The 10,586-nt window shown below is 42.4% G+C and overlaps 1 pseudogene across 1 annotated transcript; it reads left to right on the top strand.

The window, feature by feature from the left end:
• Positions 1-9,133: 9,133 nt before the first annotated feature.
• On the top strand, positions 9,134-9,511 carry LOC311586617 (large ribosomal subunit protein eL31-like; annotated as a pseudogene). The gene has a single exon. The product of its transcript is annotated as a large ribosomal subunit protein eL31-like (transcript).
• The last annotated feature ends 1,075 nt before the right edge of the window (positions 9,512-10,586 follow it).

The following is a 10,586-nucleotide window of genomic DNA, read 5'->3' as shown; positions in this document are numbered from 1 at the left end:
AGGAGTCAAACAAGGCAGAAAACTGAATGAAATACCATGACCAAAAGCATCTTGGGGAGGAAAGAGTATATTTGGTTTACACTTCATCATCTTTGCTCAACACTGAAGGAAGTTAGGACAAGAAGTCAAACAAGGCAGAAATCCTAAGGAGGTCCTCGGGGATTACTGCATACTGGCCTGCTCCTCATGGCTTGCTCAGCGTTCTTTCTTTGTTTCTTTGTTTGTTTCTTTCTTTTTTATTAATTTATTCAGAATACATCTAAATTGTTATCCCCTCAATTGAGAATACATCTCAACTTGTATTCTCCCATTCCTCTCTCCCTCCCTCTTTCACTCTATTCCCTTCCTCTAGGTCTGTGACCAAGTGAGACCTCCTACATCACCATATGGTCACAGCCTATCAAGTCTCATCTTGATAGCCTGCTTATCCTTTCTCTGAGTGCCAGGCATCCCCACCAAGGGGAATTGGTCAAATATGGGACACCAGAGTTCATGTCAGAGTCAGTCCCTGCTCTCCACACACTGTGGAGAATGTCCTATCCATTGCCTAGATCTGAGTAGGGGTTCAATGTTTACCGCATGTACTATCCTTGGTTGGTACAGTAGTTTAAGTAGACCCCCCTCAGTCCAGATCTAGCTGTTAATGATGTTCTTCTTGTATGTTTCTAGGACCCTCTGGATCCTTCTATTTCCCCATTCTCCCATACTTCCCAATAGGAAGTCCTCACATCTATCCCAATCTCCTGGTAAGTGAAGACTTTCATGGGACATCCCTTTTGGGCTAGTGTCCAATTATAAGTGAGTATATACCATGTGAGACTTTCTGGGTTTGGGTTAACTCACTCATTATGATAATTTCTAGTTTCATCCATTTGTCCACAAATTTCAGGAGTTCATTGTTTTTAATACCTGAGTAGTATTCCATAGTGTAAGTGTACCACAGTTTGTTTATCCATTCTTCGACTAAGGGACATTTAGGTTGTTTCCAGGTTCTGGCTATTACAAATAAGGCTCCTATGAACATGGTTGAGCATATGTCCTTGTTGTGTGGTTGGAGTATTTTTTCGGAATATTCCAAGGAGTGAAATAGCTGGGTTTTGAGGTAGTCCTATTCCCAGTTTTCTGAGAAAGTGCCAGATTGATTTCCAAAGTGGTTGTACAAACCTGCACTCTCACCAGCAATGAAAAAGTGTTCCCCTTTCTCCACATCCTCGCCAGCATGTGGAGTCACTTGAGTTTTTGATCTTAGCCATTCTTATGAGTGTAAGATGGGATCTAAGAGTCATTTTGATTTGCATTTCTCTGATGACTAAGGATGTTGAACATTTCTTTAAGTGTTTCTCAGCCATTTGATATTCCTCTGTTGGGAATTCTCTGTTTAGTTCTGAGCCCCATTTCTCAATTGGAGCATTTGGTTTGGTGGTGTTTAATTTCTTGTGTTATTTATATATTTTGGATATGAGACCATTGTCAGATGGAGGGTTGGTGAAGATCTTTTCCCAGTCTGTAGGCTGTCACTTTGTTCTGTTGACAGTGTCTCCTGCCTTACAGAAGCTTCTCAGCCTCATAAGGTCTCATTTATTAATTGTTGACCTTAAGGCCTGGGCTGTTGGTGTTCTGTTCAGGAAGTTGTCTCCTGTGCCAATGTGTTCCAGGATCTTCCCTACTTTTTCTTCTAACTTATTTAGTGTCTCTGGCTTTATGTTGAGGTCTTTAATCCACTTTGATTTGAGTTTTGTATATGGTAATAAATATGGGTTTACTTGCATTTTTCTACATGCAGACATCCAGTTAGACCAGCACCATTTGTTGAAGATGTTATTCTTTTTCCATTGAATAGATTTGGCTTCTTTGTCAAAAATCAAGTGTCCATATGTGTGTGGATTTATTTCTGGGTCTTTGATTCAATTCCATTGATCAACCAGCCTATTATTATGCCAGCACTATGCTGTTTTAATTACTGTTGCTCTATAGTACAGCTTGAGATCAGGTATGGAGATTCCTCCGGAGGATCTTTTATTATATAGGATTGCTTTAGCTATTCTTATTTTTCGTTTGTTTGTTTGTTTGTTTGTTTGTTTTTCCATATGAAGTTGAGAATTGATCTTTCAATGTCTTTAAAAAATTGTGTAGGTATTTTCATAGGGATTGCATTGAATCTATAAATTGTTTTCAGTAAGATGACCATTTTTACTATGTAATTCTCCTGATCCATGAACAAGGGAGATCTTTCCATCTTCTGATGTCATCTTCAATCTCCTTCAGAGAGATCTGAAGTGTTTTTCAAACAGCCTGCTTTCTTAAAAAAGCAACCTCATCAGCCCAGGGATAGCACCATCCACAAACTATCCCTAATTGTTTTTCAGCAATCACTAATTAAGAAAATGCCTTATGGACGTACTTACTCAATCTTATGGAGGAATTTTTAAAATTGAGGTTCACTCTCCTCAGATGCCTTTAGCTTTCGTCAAATTAACAGAACTATCTAACATAATGCATTAATGGGTTAATGCGAGATATCAAAAATGGCTGCTTTATAAAGGCCATGCTATCTTTGCCTTTGTCATGCGCCACTCTCAACATGAGATGATCTTTGCTGCCTCTGGACTAGATTTAGGCCTTGGACTGTGGACCCAGCCTCTAGAGCTATGAGTAGAATAAGCACAAGTTCCTTGTACATGACCCAGTTTGTGTATGCAGTCACAGCACACACCACAGTCCTGCTCTATGCCATGATAGTCACTTTATTTATGAAATGGTCAGCTCAGTTTCAGTAGTGAGTCTGGAGACTTTGTTTGTACACTCAGTAGAGGAGGAAGTCACCCTTTCTCATAGCCTGCACGAAGGAGAAAAATCTTTTAAAAGCCACATGGAACACTCATCTTTATTGATAGATTGTTTCTCCTTAGATGCTCACGTGAGGAGCTTCTTCCCTCCCACAATATTTTAAGAGAAAGATAATTAGTCTTCACTATGGTTCATTTTCACCTTTAACCTCATGAAATTTATGAATTATTAGACAGCATATCTGTCCCCCTCTTTGCCTTTCTGTGCAAATGGCATGAAAGGCACTGTGGTAAAGCACTAGGAGGTGCCGGGGAAGGAGACAGAAACTCCACTGATAAGAGGAAGGCATTTGGGGGAGGCCTGGTGGCACTCAGAGGAAGGATAGCAGGCTACCAAGAAGAGACTTGATACCCTATGAGCATATACAGGGGGAGGAGCTCCCCCTCAGGCACAGTCATAGGGGAGGGGAATAAGGGGAAAATGGGAGGGAGGGAGGAATGGGAGGATACAAGGGATGGGATAACAATTGAGATGTAATATGACTAAATTAATAAAATACATTAAAAAATAAATAAACCAAGGTGGGGGGGGGCAGAAAAAGAGGAAGGCATTTTGAGCAAGGCTGGAAAACTTGGTTTTCAGCAGCTTGAAAATCTCAAGGGTATGAATCTGTGTCAGAACTGACCCATGTCGGTCTAGGTCGCTTTCAGTCAACAGGACAAACACAGGCTCTGTTCTTCACAACCAGAGAGCTCAGAGGAAGATAGGGCAGTCTCCTGTTGTTAATAGGCAGAGGATACAGAATATGGGTTCCAAGTGCTGAAAGTGCCTTGGCCATTGTCAGATACTTTTCTTTTCTTTTTTTTTCTTTCTTTCTTTTTTTGTGGCTTGGTAGGTCAATCATGTAGTTTCAGGGCACAGTGAGATTCAGAACTGTCAGACTTGGGAAAGAATATGAAGAAAAAAAAATAACCTAGCAGGACAAATACCCCAGCTTCTTAACAGGGCAAATATTTTGGGGCATTAGCAGGAAAAAGGTGGGTGACATGAAGAAAACAAATTAAGAGCAAATGGAGTGGAAAGTGCAAATGTGTACTGGGGAGAGAGTACTTAGTGCATTTGGGAACCTACAAATAATTTACTGAGGTCATGAGACAGTGCCAGGTAATATGGCTGACTGGTGAGCAATGGCCCTGTAAAATGTCAAAATGGCCTCTCCCATGACAGATGTCTCAAGTATCATCTTAGAGCATGTTGATTTTAAGAAAGAAAGTGATTGAAAGAAAGCGACTGTCCCTACCTACTGGACAGTCACTGTGTCATGGAGAACACATCTAAGGGAAATCTGTACCTTGGAATGAAGTGGATCAGTAGATAGATGGAACATAAGATTGATAAGCCTAGTAAGATCTGGGCCTGGGGCACAGCAAGGCCAGCCATGCCAAGCATTTGCCTAAGTGAGGATACTGTGTCCTGAAATGGGGTGGAAGCATGGTACCTTTAGGTGATACCTTATGATCTCTCCACTTCTGCACATCTTAAAGTAGGAGGAGCATCATAATGGGATGTCAACTGGGAGAAAAGAGGAGGTACAGGGAGGGCAGCACTAACTTGAGCATCCTTTGGAGAATTAGGAGGTTAAAAACAAAAAGGGGATGGGTGGGTAAGACCTTCGCAGAAAATATGTGGATCATGGAGAGATTCCATATGCTCTCTGTTCTTCCTACAATGTGACTGCTAAGTTGCTTATTTAGCCAGAGAGCTCATTTCTTAGATTCATATCTGTGCTGTGGCTATTCTCTCCTAGTGAGAAGTGAGGCTGTGCAATTCTCACAGCCAGACTTTAAAAACTATGAGGAAATTGTGAATGAGATGTTTTTGTTACCTTTCTTTTAGTATATTTGCTATCAGTATATAAGAAGGATATTGACTCTTTTGGGGGGGGAGTAATTTTGTATGACTCACTTTGTTGAAATTGTTTATCAACTCTCAGAAGTTTCTGGTGGAATCTTTAAGGTCTTTTGTTAAAATAAATGGAATATTTGACTTCTTTTTTTTTTCTTGCTCACATCCATTTTACTTATTCTCTTCCCTTATTATTCTCGATAATATTCCATGCTGTATACTGAATAGTAAGGAAGAATCAACATTCTTGTGTTCATCTTAATTTTAGTGTAAATTCTTTGAGTTTTTCTCAAATTTGACTTGATATTGGCTATGGGTTTCTTACATCCAGTCTTTATTATGTTGTAATGTTTTATTTATTCTGAGTTTCTTTGTGGCTTTTATCATGAAGTGGCATTGGATCTACCTCTATTGAGATTATCACATGATTTCTGTCTTTGAATCACTTTGTGTGATGTATTGCATTTATTGATTTGTACATGTTGAATCATGCTGCTGTCCTAGTTGGTGTTATATCAATTTGACTCAAGGTACAGTTATTTGAGAAAAGGGTCTCTCAATTGAGAAAAAAACACCTCCACAAGATTGGCCTTTAGGGCATTTTATTGGTTAATGATTGATGGGGGAGGGCTTAGCCCACTGTAGGTGATAGCAATCCTGAGCAGGTCCTTGATGATATATGGAATTAGGCTAAGCAAGCCATGATGAAAAAGCTAAAAAGCAATGTAGATGAAGACTGCAGTATTTTCCCTCCCACCCCTATAGCTCCCAGGAAACAATTACTCATGAGACTCAAAATAGTTTTACAAATACCTAGAACATCTATAGCTAGGTTTTTCTTTGACTAGATCATAACTTAATAACCTGTGGTTCTGCACCTGGCTGCCTAGCATGTTTGAGTCTCTGCAGGTTGGTCAAGCTGCTTCTTCTCTGGACAGGATGGAATGAACCTCTAGGTCAGAGATCCCTTTTCTATCTCAGGGGTGGTTAGAGTGTTTCCAGGGTAACCTTTGGCTTGGGCACAGAGCTGGGTTCCAGCCTCTCCGGGGGAGGTGGGAAGAGAGTTCCCTTGCCTGGTGTGACAGGTGGCCCTTTGATTCATCTACTGTGTCTGGCACAGCAGGGGAAGGGGGCGAATGCTCAAAACCTGATGGTAGACAAGGGGAGATGCAGGTCAAGTGACTGCTTCCCCAGGGGTCAGCACCAAACTTCTGGCAGTGGTTGGGCAGGTCCCAGTGACTGCAAAGGCAGTTCTGTCATTGCTGCCTGATCACCGGGCATCCAGCAGTGGTTCTCCCCATAGTAAATAGAAACTCAGGCGATCATAGTAGAGTGAGAAGGCAAGCCAACTTTACTTGCGAATTAGGGATTTATAAAACCCTGGGAAATGAACGTGAATGTGTCTGATTCACTAGGGTTTAGGGTACCAGGATACCTCATCTACAGACAGTGATACAGTACCTCTGTAACATGGAGCCTTTATCATAGGAAGGAAGACAGTACTTAATTATTCTATGTGTGAAAGAATGGAACTGAGGTATAATTAATGATCATTTGTTGGAGGGTAAGATCTCAGAACAGGGTAGGGTACTTCCTGGAATCCCTGTGCTTGCTATCAGAAAAGGTCAGGCCTGTATTTTTTTTTTAAGGAATTTGTGATTCCTCTTACAAAACTCTGGAATCACCATATCAGATGAAGTGAGGGCCCCAATGAGAAAGGGAGTCCATTCTTCATAGTCCAAGTGTGGAACTAACTGCCCAGAGAAGACTAGACTTCTACCTTAACCAGCAGGATCCTACAATAACCCATTCGTACTAATTTATATTTTGCCAGTTGGCTAGTTTGCTAGTTTCTTGTGTTCAGGTACCATACGTCCATCCTCCTTACATCTTACTGGCTGCATATTACACACCTGTGGCTCTGTTTTGGAAATCTTCCACCTTTCAGAGGTCCCACCTTCTATTTCCTGCTTCAGCTATATGCCGTTGGCTTTTTAATTGAGAGATGTTGCATCCATCGACAAAGCAGTGTTATTCTATGGCGTCTGCTTCAGTTTCTGCCTTTAGGTTTCTGCATTGAGTTCTTACCCTGACTTCCCCGGTGACAGAATGTGACCTGAGACTTCTAAGTGATGACAAACATTTTCCTCCACAAGTTGCTTTTGGTTATGGTGTTTGAACACAATAGAAACCCTAAGATTCCTGAAATGAAAGTAACTTGATTATGATAGATAATCTTAGACTGAACCTGTCTTAGTTACTTTTCTATTGCTATGATAGATAGGATATCATGACCAAAGAAGCTTATAGAAGAGTTGATTAGGGCCTTACAGTTTTAGACAGTTGAGTCTGTGATGGTGAAACAAAATCATGGTGATGGACTAGCTGAGACCTTACATCTTGATCCATAGGTAAGAGGCAAAGAATAGGAATGCAATGATTCATTTGAATCCTCAGAGACCATCCCCAGTGACACACCTGCCCCGTCAGGGTAACACCTCTTAATCTTTATTTTATTTAGCATTTAAACTACACAAGCAATGATACAAAGGCTTCACAAACAGTGACCCACTCAGTCCTTGCAATCCCTCCCTCCAAAGTCATTTTAAAAATCTTCATTCTGGAAGCTGCAGTGTCACACAGTGTCTCACAGGATAGCGTTTTGTCCACACTTCTTTACTTATAAATGTTCCTTGCAATGAGTCCTTGGTCTGGTTTGAGATCTCTGACTTCTGCTATACTGTCAATATTGGATCCTCACTGGGGCTACTTTCGAATCTCTTATTGCCCCATGTCATGAAGATCCCGCAGCTTTGGATCTTCAGGACCTGCCCCTTCACATGATCCAGCAGTTCATAGATGGGGTAGATGTTGGGGTGGGCCACCTCAGAGCCCCGAGTCTGGGTCTGGGTGGTAGCTGAGTTCGTCAGGCCAGCAGCTCTCTTGCACACCCACCACCGGGGTGAACTCTCTAGCACCGCCCAGCTAGATCTCTAATGCTGTAGCCAGCAAGAGTCAGGGTCAGCTCTCACACTATCATGCCCTTTGGGCTGATTCACTCATGCCCATGACATCATGGTCAGCTCTACTGTGCTGCCCAGGCAAGCTGCAGGGTCTGCTCTTCTAAGTGCTGCAGGCAGTGAGGGTCAGAGCCAGCTCTCCGACTCTCATGGCTCTGGGGCCAAGTCCCCTGCCTGCCACAGGTGGCAAGGGGGAGCGGGGAACGGTAGAGGGTAGGAAGGGCATCTCTATCTTCCCAATGCCAACACATGGCAGGCTAAAGGTGAGGCCAGATCTCCCTTGCTCATGCTTTTGGGGCTGGCTTACCTGCACCCCTGCCACCAGGTTCAGCTCTACAGCCCTTGGATATCAATATTGTCCAAGGCAGCACAGTCTCTGTTGGTAATATGAGCCGATGATATTGACAGAGATCCCTGCTCCTGCGTGGGCGCATCCCAAATATAGCCTTCAGTGGCAGCACAGGTTGAGATTTACCATGGTCTCAGGTGGAAGGGCAGGCTACTCACATCAGGATAATCCTTCCCATCCTCATGCTGTGTCCCCAGTTCTGTCTCTCTTCATAGTGCTCAAACATTTCTTTTTCTCTTTTTCTCTCATCTCTTAACCACATACTTGCACATTATAATGGCTCCTGCAGTGCGCAGGCCTCTGGGTGTCTTCATGCATCCACATAGCATGGTGATGGGCTGGCCTTAGGTCCTGGTTTTCAAAATCAAAGCCTGGATATCCACCTAGGTTTAAGCCATAGAGTCCAGGGCTTTCTTAACATACACCCTGTCTTTATTTTTATGTGCTATCAGGCTTAATTCTGGAATACGTGATGATGAGTAAGTAAGTGGTGTAGAGATAGAAGAGAATGAGAAGCAGAAGGATATGGGCACAATGAAGAGAAGCAGACAAGGACTGGAAATGCCCATTTCATTGACAATTAAAATGTTACTAAAGGCATCTAAGCCAAATACACTCACCTGTAAGTGGAAAAAATAGCACCTACCCAATAATGTGAATGGTGATGAAGATGAAGTAGACTCCTCATTAGATACACTTGGCCTATTAGTGGCAGCATCAGCTTTCCATCATGTTCCTGAAACTATGCTTAGACATCGAATGCGCTCTAAGTCAAATATCACACACTGAGCTTTTTTTTTCATAGTCAGAGCTTATGGTCACATGACATTGCCGGAAATCACTCATCCTTATGATAAGGCTACTGTTGATGCAAGGGTTTGTATCTCTGCCCACTACTGTGTTTCATTGACATAAATGCTAGGGTTTTGTTTGTATGTTTGTCATGTTTTTACCAGCAGTATCCTGTTTTCATTACCATGGCTTTTTGGTGCAACTAAAAGTCGAGTAGGTGTTACCTCTAGCATTATTCTTTTCATTAAGGATTGCTTTGGCAGAGCTTTAGCCCAACAGAATGGCTCCTGAAAAGAAGGGTGGCAAGAAGAAGAAGAGCCATTTCACCATCAAGGAGGTGGTGACCTGAGAATACACCGTCAACATTTACAAGCACATCCATGGACTGGGCTTCAAGACGCATGCACCTTGGGCGCTCAAAGAAATTCGGAAATTTGCCATGAAGGAGATGGGGACTCCAGATGTGTGCATAGACACCAGGCTCAACAAAGCTGTCTGGGCCAAAGTAATAAGGAATGTTCCATATTGTATCTGAGTATGTTTGTCCAGAAAGTGTAATGAAGATGAGGATGCACCCAACAAGCTCTACACATTGGTAACTTACGTACCTGTTACCACATTCAAGAATCTACAGACAGTCAATGTGGATGCGAACTAACGTGCTGAATGTCAAATAAAGTTAGAGAACTGCCTAAAAAAAAAAAAGGATTGCTTTGGCTTTGGAATTTTTGTGGAATACTTCATTGAATGTATAGATGATTTCTATTAAATCATAAACTAAGATCAAAATATTAATTATACCAAATTATGAACATGGGAGAAATTTTCATCTTTGAATGTCTTCTTCAATTTCTTTTTTCAACGTTTTTGAAGTTTTTTTAATTATCTTTCAGGTCTTTGCTTATGTTTTGTGGTGGTTTGAATAAAAATATATGAACCTATACTTGGTTCCTGGTTCATGAAACTGAATACCATGTATTTCAGAATTAGGTGTAATAACACATGTAAAGCCAGAGTGTGTGTTAAGGAAGGACTGGGCTCTATGGTTTGGACCTAGGTACAGCTCAAGGCTTTGATTTTCTCACTGGGTCAACAGACCATGCCCAAGACATCCCCTGCCCAGTGCAACAGCACATGGGTGCACAAGGCATTGCACTCCTGAGACCATTCCTGATGTGACCACAGACACCCAGAGACCCAAGCAGCCACTAAGATGAGCAAGTAAGTGGTGAAGAGATGGGAGAGCAGGAGAAGCAGAAGGATGTATGAGTGAAGAGAGACAGACTGGAAACTTGAGGGTAGTGAGGAACAGCCTGATGTGAGTAGCCAGTGGTGACACCTAAGTCTATGGTGAGGGCCTGGCCTTTGCTGCCACTAAGGGCCATGTCTGGGCTCATGTCCCTTGCAGCATCAGGGTCCAGTCACCACCAAGGTTAATGTCCCTAATCTGGGCTGCCACCTAGGGCTATGCTCATTTCTTAGGGATGTCTCATTCCTTTCCTGGGCATCTTGGAAAAACTGGCCCCAAAGGTATAAGAACAGGAGAATTGGCCCCACACCTCACCCAGGAAATACAGTAGAGCTGGCCCTCATTGTGAAACTTTCAGGTGAGCTGGCTCCAAGGGTGAAACCATGGGAGTAGATGTGAACACTTATCTATTGTGTGGTGGCATGGGTGAAGAAGATATGCCCTGTGGTACCTTTCTCCTTGCCACCTGAAGCAAGTTGGAGAG

The sequence above is a fragment of the Acomys minous genome, assembly GCF_964271855.1.
Source record: "Acomys minous genome assembly, chromosome: 2".
Lineage (NCBI taxonomy): Eukaryota > Metazoa > Chordata > Mammalia > Rodentia > Muridae > Acomys > Acomys minous.
Note: the sequence above shows the minus strand (reverse complement) of the source record. Positions and strands in the feature narration are given on the sequence as shown.